This window comes from Lutra lutra, chromosome X, assembly GCF_902655055.1.
Source record: "Lutra lutra chromosome X, mLutLut1.2, whole genome shotgun sequence".
In the NCBI taxonomy this organism is placed as follows: domain Eukaryota; kingdom Metazoa; phylum Chordata; class Mammalia; order Carnivora; family Mustelidae; genus Lutra; species Lutra lutra.
Window position 1 is genome coordinate 63108577 of NC_062296.1, and position 11957 is coordinate 63120533.

Below are 11957 nucleotides of genomic sequence, written 5' to 3' on the forward strand. Positions count from 1 at the left end.
GGGGGAAGCAGGCTCCCTGTTGAGCAGAGAGCCCGATGCGGGGCCCGATCCCAGCACCCTGGGATCATGACCTGGGCTGAAGGCAGAGGCTTAACCCACTGAGCCACCCAGGTGCCCCTGGGTGTACCATAATTTAATTAGTTAAATCTAACACTAGTGTCAGATCCCACAGGTCAAGAACTCAGCCCCACAAGACTGCCCCCCACCTCTCTTTCAGATGCCTGTCACAAGTCCAGATTTTCACCTGTTCTGGCCAGATCGGCTATAAATGAGAGGTTGCCATGACCCCCTCCTTCAGTTCAATTAATTTGTTAGAGTGGCTCACAGAACTCAGGAAAAGTTTACTTACTTACTGTTTACCAGTTTATTGTAAAAGGGTATGACAAAGGATACAGATGAATGTCCAAATGAAAAGGTGCATAGGGGGTGCCCAGGTGGCTCAGCTGGTTGAGCATACTGACTCGGTTTGGCTCAGGTCACAATCTCAGGGTTGTGGGATCGAGCCCCATATGGGGGCTCTAACACTCAGCAGAGTTGTTTGTTCCTCTCCTTCTGTTCCTCCCTGCCCCTGCCCGCTTGAACTCTCTCTCCCTCAAATACATAAATAAATAAAATCTTAAAAAGGGGGGGGGCACCTGGGTGGCTCAGTTGGTTAAGCGTCTGCCTTTGGCTCAGGTCATGATTCTGGGGTCCTGGGATTGAGTCCTACAATTGGGCTCTGTCTTTTCCGAGGGAGCCTCCTTCAGGAGCCTGCTTCGCCTGCTCCCTCTGCCTGCTGCTCTCCCCTACTTGTGCTCTTTCCTCTCTCTCTAGTCAATAAATAAAGTCTTTAAAAAAAAAGAGAGAGAGAGTACATAGGGCAAAGTGTGAGAAAGGGGGAGGAGTTTTCACACCCTTTCAGCCTGTGGCACTCCCTGGTACTGCCACATGTTCACCAACCCGGAAACACAGAAGCTCTCTGAACCCTGTACTTTGGGGTTTTTATGGAGGCTTCCTCACCTGGGCATGACTGATCATTATCTCCATTTCTGGTCCTTCTCCTCCTTCTGGAGAATGGGGAATGAGGCTGAAAATTCCACCTTCTAATCATGGTTTGGTCTTTCCAGTAAGTAGCCCCCATCCAGGAGACACCAGCAGCGGTTTCACTAAAACAAAAGACATCGTGGGCACCCGGGTGGCTTAGTCGGTTGAGCATCCAACTCTGGGTTTCAGCTCAGGTCACAATCTCATGGGTTCTGGGACTGAACCCTGCATCGCACTGGGCTCCTCGCTCTGTGGGGAGTCTGCTTGAAAGATTCTCTCCCTCTGCCCCCCACCCTGCTCATGCAAGCTTGCTCTCACGCTCTCTCTCTAAAAATAAATAAATAAATCTAAAAAAAAAAAAAAAAAAGACACTGCTGTCACCCTGGCAAAGGATTTAGGAACTCTGCATCATGACCTGAGTCTAAGGCCAAACAGTAAATTGAAAGATGCAAAAAAGATAAAATAAAAATAAAATAAAACAAAAGATGCTCTATGTGCTCTTATCACTTGGGCACTTACAAAGGATTTTGGGAGCTCTGTGCCAGAAACCAGGGACAGAAACCAATGTGTGTATATAGATATATTTTCTATTACCTCAGAAGAGGTAACTGCATTAAAATTGTACACATTTCTAATGTATTTATGTCAAATTTTAAAATTAAGGTAAAAAATATTTAAAATATATTTATGTCAAATTTTAAAATAATTTTAAAATAATGTTTTAAAAATATTTTCCTTCTAGGGGCGCCTGGGTGGCTCAGTGGGTTAAGCATCTGCCTTCAGCTCAGGTCATGATCTCAGGGTCCTGGGATCGAGCCCCACATTGGGATCTCTGCTCAGCAGAGAGCCTGCTTCCCCCTTCTTGTGATCTCTGTCTGTCAAATAATAAATAAAATCTTTAAAAAAATATTTTCCTTCTAATTTAAAATGTTGGAGCACCTGGGTGGCTCAGTCAGTTAAGCGTCTGCCTTTGTCTTAGGTCATGGATCCAGGGTCCTGGGATCCAGCCCTACATTAAGCTCCCTGCTCAATGGAGAGTGTGCTTCTCCCTATCCCTCTGTGTACTCACTCTCTCTCTCTCTCTCTCTCTAATAGATAAATAAATAAACCTTCAAAGAACTTAAAAAAATATATATATAAATGTCCTTAATACTGCTGAATTATACCCTTAAAAATGGTTAAGATGATATATTTTGTTATATGTATTCTACCACAGCAAAAACATTTTTAATTAAGTGGCAAATATAATCAATGTGTATCAATTTTTTTAAGATTTTGTTTATTTATTTGACAGGCAGAGATCCAAGTAGGCAGAGAGGCAGGCAGAGAGAGAGGAGGAAGCAGGCTCCCCACTGAGCAGAGAGCCCGATGCCGGGCTCAATCCCAGACCCTGAGATCATGACCTGAGCCGAAGGCAGAGGCTCTAACCCACTGAGCCACCCAGGCACCCCCGTATATCAAATTTTTATCTAGGTTCGTTAAATAAGGTTGACATGTTAAATTTAAGGTTTTGAAAATTTAATTCTTAAGAACCATTTTGTAATGGCAAAACAATATAATAAAAAATGGTATCGGGACGCCTGGGTGGCTCAGTTGGTTAAGCAGCTGCCTTCGCTCAGGTCAGGATCCCAGCATCCTGGGATTGAGTCCCACATCAGGCTCCTTGCTCAGCAGGGAGCCTGCTTCTCCCTCTGCCTCTGCCTGTGCTCATTCTCTCTGACAAATAAAAAAAAATGGTATCATGTTGCACACATTAGGTCCAAACTTGCATATATAACAAATTAAGAATAACACAGGGGTGTCTGAGTGGCTCAGTCAGTTAAGCTTGGGCTCAGGTCATGACCTCTGGGTCCTGGGATCGAGCCCCACGTCAGGCTCCTTGCTGGGTGGGGAGTCTGCTTCTTCTTCTCTCTCTCTCTCCTCTCAAATGCATAAATAATATCTTTATTTTATTTTTTTAAGATTTTATTTATTTATTTGACAGAGAGAAATCACAAGTAGGCAGAGAGGCAGGCAGAGAGAGAGGAGGAAGCAGGCTCCCTGCTGAGCAGAAAGCCCGATGTGGGGCTCGAACCCAGGACCTGGGATCATGACCTGAGCCGAAGGCAGCGGCTTAACCCACTGAGCCACCCAGGGGCCCCATAAATAATATCTTTTAAAAAGAGACTAATATGGGGCTCCTGGGTGGCTCAGTTGGTTAGGTGTGGGCCTTCAGCTCAGGTCGTGACCCCAGGGTCCTGGAATCGAGCCCCCCATCTGCCTCCCTGCTCAGCAGGGAGCCTGCTTCTCTCCCTCTCCCTCTGATGCTCCCCCTGTTTGTGCTCATCTCTTTCTCTCTTTCTGTTAAATAAATAAAAAATTTTTTTAAAGTTTTAAAAGTAGGGGGTGTCTGGGTGGCTCAGTGGGTTAAAGCCTCTGCCTTTGGCTCAGGTCATGGTCCTAGGGTCCTGGGATTGAGCCCCACATTGGGCTCTCTCTCAGCAGGGAGCCTGCTTCCTCCTATCTCTCTCTCTCTCTGCCTGCCTCTCCCCCTGCTTGAGATCTCGGTCAAATAAATAATAAAATCTTTTAAAAAAGTTTTAAAAAATAAAAAAATTAAAAAGGGACTAATACAAATTGCTTTTTATATTGTTAGCTGTTTAAATATTGTTTATATGTTTTCAATACAGCTCAAAATTGCAAATGTTTCTCAGCTGCCATGCTGTGAAAACGACTTCATTCATGAGAGCCTCCAGAACCATGAATTGTCCTGAGAGGAAAGAGTTGGTGAGTGTGATGATACTGCCTGTTCTCAAGCACTTGAGCCCATCAAACCCTCCACTCACATTCCTAAAACCTGTCCACCTCTGGTGTCTGCAGCACAACTTACAGATCTCCATAGTGTGTGGCCATGGTCACCTTTTGTTTGAAGGACACAGTCTACACCTGTAGACAAGTGTTTCCTGGGGCCTAGACACTGTCAGTAACAGGAGGGACATTTAAGATCTTGCACGGGGCAGGGCCAAGGCGGACTAGCAGATTCTAAGCCAAGAGGTGCCCCTGTGTTGGGTAATAAATGTGTTTTTGTGACCTGTGGGGCTCTCTGAAATGCAGGGTCTGGGGAGGGGGTCCCTCTTGCCCAGATCTAAGGATGGTACTGGCTAGGGCGCTGGGTGGCTCAGTGGGTTAAGGCCTCTGCCTTCACTTCAGGTCATGATCCCGGGTTCCTGGGATCCAGGCCCCACATCCGGCTCTCTGCTCAGCGGGGAGCCTGCTTCCTTCCTCCTCTCTCTCTCTGCCTGCCTCTCTGCCTACTTGTGATCTCTGCCTGTCAAATAAATAAATAATAAAATCTTAAAAAAAAAAAAAAAAGGATGGTACTGGCTATGAGAACCTGATCATACAAAAACCAAATTAAAGAAGCAAGGAATCATCCAGAACTTCGGCAAGCGAAAGTTTGACAAGTTTTCCTTCATTCTGACAAACGTGAGGAAACAACAGTGCTAAACAGCTCAGAGTCAAATGTCAACCAGGAAACAGCCAGTCCTAGATGGGCCGCACCGAAACCCCGCCTCAAGTAAATAACAGTCCCACTCACTGAGGACTTCCTTGTTTCCTTTGTCCCACATTAGAGACAGAGGGGGCTGCTCTAGCTGCGGTCCGTGACCCCAGCCTGACGAGGGGTGCATTTTCCACCCATCCCACAGAAGTGACCTTCTTTCTTCAGTTTGGGGCCAATTTATAAAATATTAACATTTTAGATACGAGGCCAGGGGCCTACAGCGGGCCAAGAAGGGGGGGTGGGGCCTAGACTGAACTTTGTTCTTCTAGCTAGCTAAGCCATCTCCACCCTGCCTTCCCGTTTCAGCTGCCAGGCAAGTTCCCACCTTCCTCAGGGTGGTGCCTCATCACACCCTTACCCTCCCCTCTCCATCCCCCCAGCTGAGGGTATTAAAGAACATTCTCTGCTATTTTCCTCGACAAGAAGCAGAAATCACTGATCAGGATAACATCTGCACAGTACTTCTTACCCAGGGAAGTGGCTGCTGCTCTTCTACTGGGCCATTCCATGAAAGAGGCTGATTTCAATTATTATGCATTCTCATTAAGGCCTTTCTAAATGTACTTTTTAAGTTTATGTAGTTATTTAGTAATCTCTACACCCAATGTGGGCTCAAACTTACAACCTCAAGATCAAGAGTTGTATGCTCTTCTGACTGACCCCAGGCCCGGCACCCTTTAAATGGATTTATAGACATAAGGGATTCATATTTTACAAAAACCCATCTAAAAATATTCCAGTGGTTCAATATTGCAAATCAATTGATGTAATACATCACTTCAGGGACGCCTCGCTGGCCCAGTTGAAGGACATTTGACTCTTGATCTTGGGGTTTTGAGTTCAAGCCCCATGTTGACAGTAAAGGTTACTTAAAATAACATCTTTATTTAAAAAGATTTTATTTATTTATTTTAGAGAGAAAGCGAGTGAGAGCGGGGAAGGAAGGGGCAGAAGGAGAGGGAGAGAGAGAATCTCAAGCAGACTTCCTGTTGAGCATGGAGCCTGATCAGGGCTCGATCTCACAACCTTGAGATCACGCCTGACCCAAAATCAAGAGTTGGATGCTCAACCGACTGAGCCACCAGGTACCCCTCATTAAAATCTTTTTTTTTTAGATTTTATTTATTTATTTATTTGATGGGGCACCTGGGTGCTCAGGTGTTAGGCGTCCCCTTCGACTGCCTGGGGTCGAGGCCTGCATTAGGCTCCCTGCTAGGAGGGAAGCCCGCTTCTCCCTCCTCTCCCACTCCCCCTGCTTGTGTTCCCTCTCTTGCTGTCTCTCTGTCAAATAACTAAAATATTTTTTTAAAAAGATTTTATATATTTGAGAGAGAGAAAGCCAGAGACAGAGCAAGAGCAAGTGGGAGGGAGAGGGGCAGAAGGGAGAGGAGAAGCAGACACCCTGCTGAGCAGGGAGCCTGACACCGGGGACTCGATCTGAGGACCCTGAAATCATGACCTGAGCCGAAGACAGACGCTATCACTGACTGAGCCACCAGGAGCCTCCCATACTTAAAATCTTAAGAAAAAAATGTGATACAACATATCAATAAATAAAGAATAAGAAACTATATGATTATTTCAATAGATACAGATAAGCATTTTGCAAAGTGTAACATGCATTCATGATAAAAACTGAACAAAGTATGTTTAGAAAAAACATAGCTCAACATAATAAAGGCGTATGTGAAAAACCCACAGCTGACATCATACTCAATGGTAAAAACTGACAGCTCTTCCTCTAAGATCAAGAACAAGGAGTGCCTGGGTGGCTCAGTGAGTTAAGCCTCTGCCTCAGCTCAGGTCATGATCTCAGGGTCCTGGGATTGAGCCCCGCATCTGGCTCTCTGCTCAGCGAAGAGCCTGTTTTCCCTCTCTCTCTCTGCCTGCCTCTCTGCCTACTTGTGATTTCTCTCTTTGTCAAATAAATAAATAAGATCTTTAATAAAAATTTTAGAAAATGGGCGCCTGGGTGGCTCAGTTGGTTAAGCCGCTGCCTTCGGCTCAGGTCATGATCTCAGGGTCCTGGATTGAGTCCTGCATCGGGCCTCTCTGCTCAGCAGAGAGCCTGCTTCTCTCTCTCTCTCTCTGCCTGCCTCTCCGTCTACTTGTGATCTCTCTCTGCCAAATAAATAAATAAAATCTTAAAAAAAAATTTTAAAAAAATTTAAAAAAAAAGAACAAGACAAAGATGTCCACTCTCACCCCTTTTATTCAACATAGTGCCTAAGTGTTAACCACATCCATCAGACCAAGAAAAAGAAATAAAGGCATTCAGATTGCTAAGGAAGAAGTAAACTCCTTATTTGCAGGTGACATGATACTATACATAGAAAACCCTAAAGGTTCCACCAAAAAGAACTACTAGAACTATAATTTATTATTAAAGTCACAGGATACAAAATCAATATACAGAAATCTACTGCATTTCTATACACATAATGAAGGAGCAAAAGAGAAATGAAAACAATCCCATTTACAAGTGCACCAAAAAGAGGAGCACCTGGCTGGTTCAGTCAGTAGACCACAAAACTCTTGATCTCAGGGTTGTGACTTCAAGCCCCGTCTTGGCTATAGGGATTACTTAAAATAAGATCTTTAGGGGCGCCTGGGTGGCTCAGTGGGTTAAAGCCTCTGCCTTTGGCGCAGGTCATGATCCCAAGGTCCTGGGATCGAGCCCCACATCAGGCTCTCTGCTCAGCAGGGAGCCTGCTTCCTCCTCTCTCTCTCTCTCTCTGCCTGCTTGTGATCTCTGTCAAATAAATAAATAAAAATCTTTTTTAAAAAAATAATAAGATCTTTAAAAACAAAAAAACAAGTACACCAGAAAGAGTAAAATACCTAGGAATAAATTTAATCAAGGAGGTAAAAGACCTGTGCTCTGAAAACCATAAAAAAATGATGAAAGAAATTGAAGATGACACAAATGGAAAGATATTCCATGTTCATGGCCTGGAAGAACTAATATTGTTAAAATATCCACACTACCCAAAGCAATCTACAGATTTAATGCAATCCCTATCAAAATACCACAGCATTTTTCACAGGACTAGAACAAATTATCCAAAACTTTGATGGACCACAAAGACCCAGAATAGCCAAAGCTGTCTTGAAAAAGAAGAACAAGTTAGAGGTGTCACAATCCCAGGTTTCAAGATATACTACAAAGCTATAGTAATGAAAACATATAGTACTGGCACAAAAATAGACATATGGGGCACCTGGGTGGCTCAGTTTGGTTAGGCATCTGACTCTTGATTTCAACTTGAGTCATGATCTCAGGGGCATGAGATCAAGCCCTATATTAGGCTCTGTGCTTGGCATGGAGTCAGTTTGGAATTCTCTCTCTCCCTCTCCCCCTCCCCCCACTCTCACTCTCAAGACAGATAGATAGATAGATAGATAAAATCTTTTAAAAATAGACACATAGATCAATGAAACAATACCAAAAAAAATTCGTTAAAAAAGAAACAGAATAGAGTCCAGAAATAAAGTCATGATTATATGTCAATTAATCTATGACAAAAAACAGGCAAGAATACACAATGGGAACAAGACAGTCTCTTCAACAAATGTACTAGGAAAACTGACAGCTACATGCAAAAGAATGAAACTGGACCACATCTTACACCATACACAAAATAAACTCAAAATGGATTAAAGACCTAAATATGAGACCTGAAATCATAAAGTCTTAGAAGAAAACATGGGCAGTAATCTCTTTGGCATTAGCCATAGAATCATTTTTCTATGTATGTCTCCTTTGGCAAAGGAAACAAAAGCAAAATTAAACTATTAGGACTCCATACAAATAAAAAGCTTTCACACAGTGAAGAAAACCATCAACAAACAAAAAGACAACCCATTAAATGGGGGAAGATATTTGTAAATGACATATCCAATAAGGAGTTAATATCCAAAATATATAAAGAACTTATACAACACCAAAAAAAACAATCCAATTTTAAAATGGGGCAGAGGACAGGAATAGACATTTCTCCAAAGAAGACATACAGATGGCTAACAGCTACATAAAAGATGCTCAACATCACTCATCATCAGGAAAATACAAATCTAAACCACAGTGAGCTACCATCTCACACCTGTCAGAATGGCTAAAATCAACAAGACAAGAACCAACTGGTGCTGGCGAGAATAGGGAGAAAAAGGAACCCTTGTGCACTGCTGTGGGAATACAAGCTGGTAAAACCACTATGAAAACAGTATGGTGGGACACCTGGGTGGCTCAGTTGGTTAAGCGGCTGCCTTGGCTCGGTCATGATCCCAGCGTCTTGGGATTGAGTCCCGCATCAGGCTCCTTGCTCCGCAGAGAGACTGCTTCTCCCTCTGCCACTCTGTCTGCCTGTGCTCACTCTCTCTCTCTCTCTGACAAATAAATAAATAAAATCTTAAAAAAAAAACAGTATGGTGTTTGTTTTCTCAAAAAAAAATTTTTTTAATTGAATTACCATATGACCCAGTAATGCCACTAATGGGTATTTACCCAAAGAAAACAAAACCCTAATTTGAAAGGATGTATGCCCTCCTATGTTTACTGCAGCATTATTTACAACAGCTAAGATAAAGCAACCTGAGTGTCCATCAATAGATGAATGGATAAGAAAGATGTGGTATACATACGTACAATGGAATATTACTCAGCCACAAAAAAAGAGTACAATCTTGCCATCCTGCAACAACATGGATGGATCTAGAGGGTATAATGCTAAGTGAAATCGATCAGTCAGAGAAAGACAAATACTATATGATTCCATTCGTATATGGAATGTTTTTTTTTAAAAGATTTCATTTATCTATTTGACAGACAGAGATCACAAGCAGGCAGAGAGACCAGAGGAAGCAGGCTCCCTGCTGAGCAGAGAGCCCGATGCAGGGCTCGATCCCAGGACCCTGAGATCATGACCCGTGCTAAAGGGAGAAGCCTAACCCACTGAGCCACCCAGGTGCCCCTCGTATGTGGAATTTAAGAAACAAAACAATTGGACAAAGAAAAAAAAGAGACAAACCAAAACATAGACTCTTAAGTATAGAGAACCAACTGATGGTTACCAGAGGGAAGGTGGAGGCAGGGTAATATAAGTGAAGGGGATTACGAGTACACTTACCGTGGGGCACCAGAGCAGCTCAGTCAGTTAAGCATCCAACTCTTGATATCAGCTCAGGTCTTCATCTCAGGGTCATGAGGTCAAGCCCTGCACTGGGTTCCACACTGGGCATGGAGCCTATTTAAAAAATTAAAAAAAAATTTTTTTTTTAATTTTTAACAAAAGAGTACACTTATCATGACGATCACTAAGTAATGTACAGAACTGTTGAATCACAATATTGTACACCTGAAAGCAACATAACACTGTATGTTAATGTATACTGGAAGTTTTTTTTTAAAGATTTTATTTTTACGGGGCACCTGGGTGGCTCAGTGGATTAAAGCCTCTGCCTTCGCTCAGATCGGGATCCCAGGGTCCTGGGATCGAGCCCCACATTGGACGCTCTGCTCAGCAGGGAGCCTGCTTCCCTTCCTCTCTCTATGCCTGCCTCTGCCTATTTGTAATCTCTGTCTGTCAAATAAATAAAATCTTTTAAAAAATAAAATAAAAACATAAATAAACATATTCCATTTCAATTGGAATAATTACTAATTATCCATTTAAAATAGGGTTTGTCGCATAAGCTTACATACAGAATACCAACATCATGTCACAGGTAGGGAGACTTAGGGGTAGGACAAAATTAATCCTGAAATCAGTTCAGTTAAGTGTACCTCCTGTTCCTGCCTCTCCTCATTCCCAACCCTCATCCATTTTGCTTCATCCATTCTCTAGTTTGTTGGGGTTTTTTCTTTTTTCATGAGTAACTTTATATGTTTTGTCTCACAGAATGAAAGATTTGCTGTTGTGTCCTCAGCTCCCAGAATGGTGCCCTGATCAACAGCCACTGTACGAATGAATCGAACATCTTTTTTTTTTAAGATTTTATTTATTTATTTGACAGAGAGAGATCACAAGTAGACAGAGAAGCAGGCAGAGAGAGAGAGAGAGAGAGAGGGAAGCAGGCTCCCTGCTGAGCAGAGAGCCCGATGCGGGACTCGATCCCAGGACCCTGAGATCATGACCTGAGCCGAAGGCAGAGGCTTAACCCACTGAGCCACCCAGGCGCCCCTGAATTGAACATCTTAACATTTATTTGGGTTTATACAAGTCGGATTCCTGATCAAGAAGACTTAGACCCCACTCATGGCCAGAAGTTTACCTTTTCTTTCCTTGTAATTCTTCTCAGGTTATAAAAGTAACTTGGAAAATTTGAAAATTTAGAAATGTAGACAGTTTCCAGGGGCGCCTGGGTGGCTCGGTTGGTTAAGCGGCTGGCTCTTGATTTCAGCTCAGGTCATGATCTCAGGGTCGTGAGATCAAGCCCCAAACATAGGTCTCTGTGCTCAAAGTGGAGTCTGATTACCCCTCTCCCTCTACCCGCCCCTAGCTCATAGGTGTACTCTCTCTCTCTCTCTCAAATAAATAAATAAAAATCTTAAAAAAAAAGAAATATAGAGAATTTGGAAACAACAGAATGGTATGAGAGAGGAATTCCTGGCATCTTACTACTCTAGGCTACCACCAACAGTCGCTGGTTTTTACAACCACAATTAATCAATTAGTCCGTGTCCACGATGGAAATATAAGAAACCAGCAAAAAGAAAAAAGGGAAGACAGTGGCATTTTTAAAGCAGAATGGCTCAGAACTTCAGCTTTAAAGACAGAAGTCTGCAATTAGCAGGGGCTGCTGGGAGGTTACTCTGAGAGGCCTGACAGCTTGAAGTTCAAGAGTATAAGATCTGGCCCAGCTCCCAGACTTGCAAGCTCAAGGGCAAGAGGACAGATGCAGGCCCCCTTATCACATGTATACTCAAAATGTATACATCAGAACTTGAAGTCAGAGTGATTTAAGTCATGCTGGAATTTTAATAATTTGAATTTTTATTTTTTAATTTTTAATAAATTTTTTATTATTAGAATTTTTATTTTTTAATTTTATCATTTTTTTTAGTAATCTCTACACCTGCTCTGGGACTCAAATGCATGACCCCCAGATCAAGAGTCACATCCTCTTCCTACTGAGCCAGCCAGGTACCCCACTCATTTGAAACTTAATTAAATCTTGTTAAATGTTTTTATAAATATATAACTTTTTACATTATTAGTGTCCAACGTCCACCTAAGCTCCATCCTAGAGAACTAATACCATGCTTCCTGTATGTCAAGAGTCTGTGGGGTGCCTGGGTGGATCAGTCGGTTAAGTATCTGACTCATGGTTTCAGCTCAGGTCATATCTCAGGGTCCTTGGATGGAGCCCCACATCCGGCTCCCTGCTCAGCATA

General features: G+C 42.9%; 1 long non-coding RNA gene across 1 annotated transcript; it reads left to right on the forward strand.

Moving 5' to 3' along the window:
* The first annotated feature begins 946 nt into the window (after nucleotides 1–946).
* LOC125092328 (uncharacterized) lies at nucleotides 947–10543 on the forward strand. The gene is made up of 3 exons (XR_007124875.1): nucleotides 947–1105; nucleotides 3693–3789; nucleotides 10462–10543. It is a non-coding gene; the product is annotated as an uncharacterized LOC125092328 (long non-coding RNA).
* Nucleotides 10544–11957: the final 1414 nt, after the last annotated feature.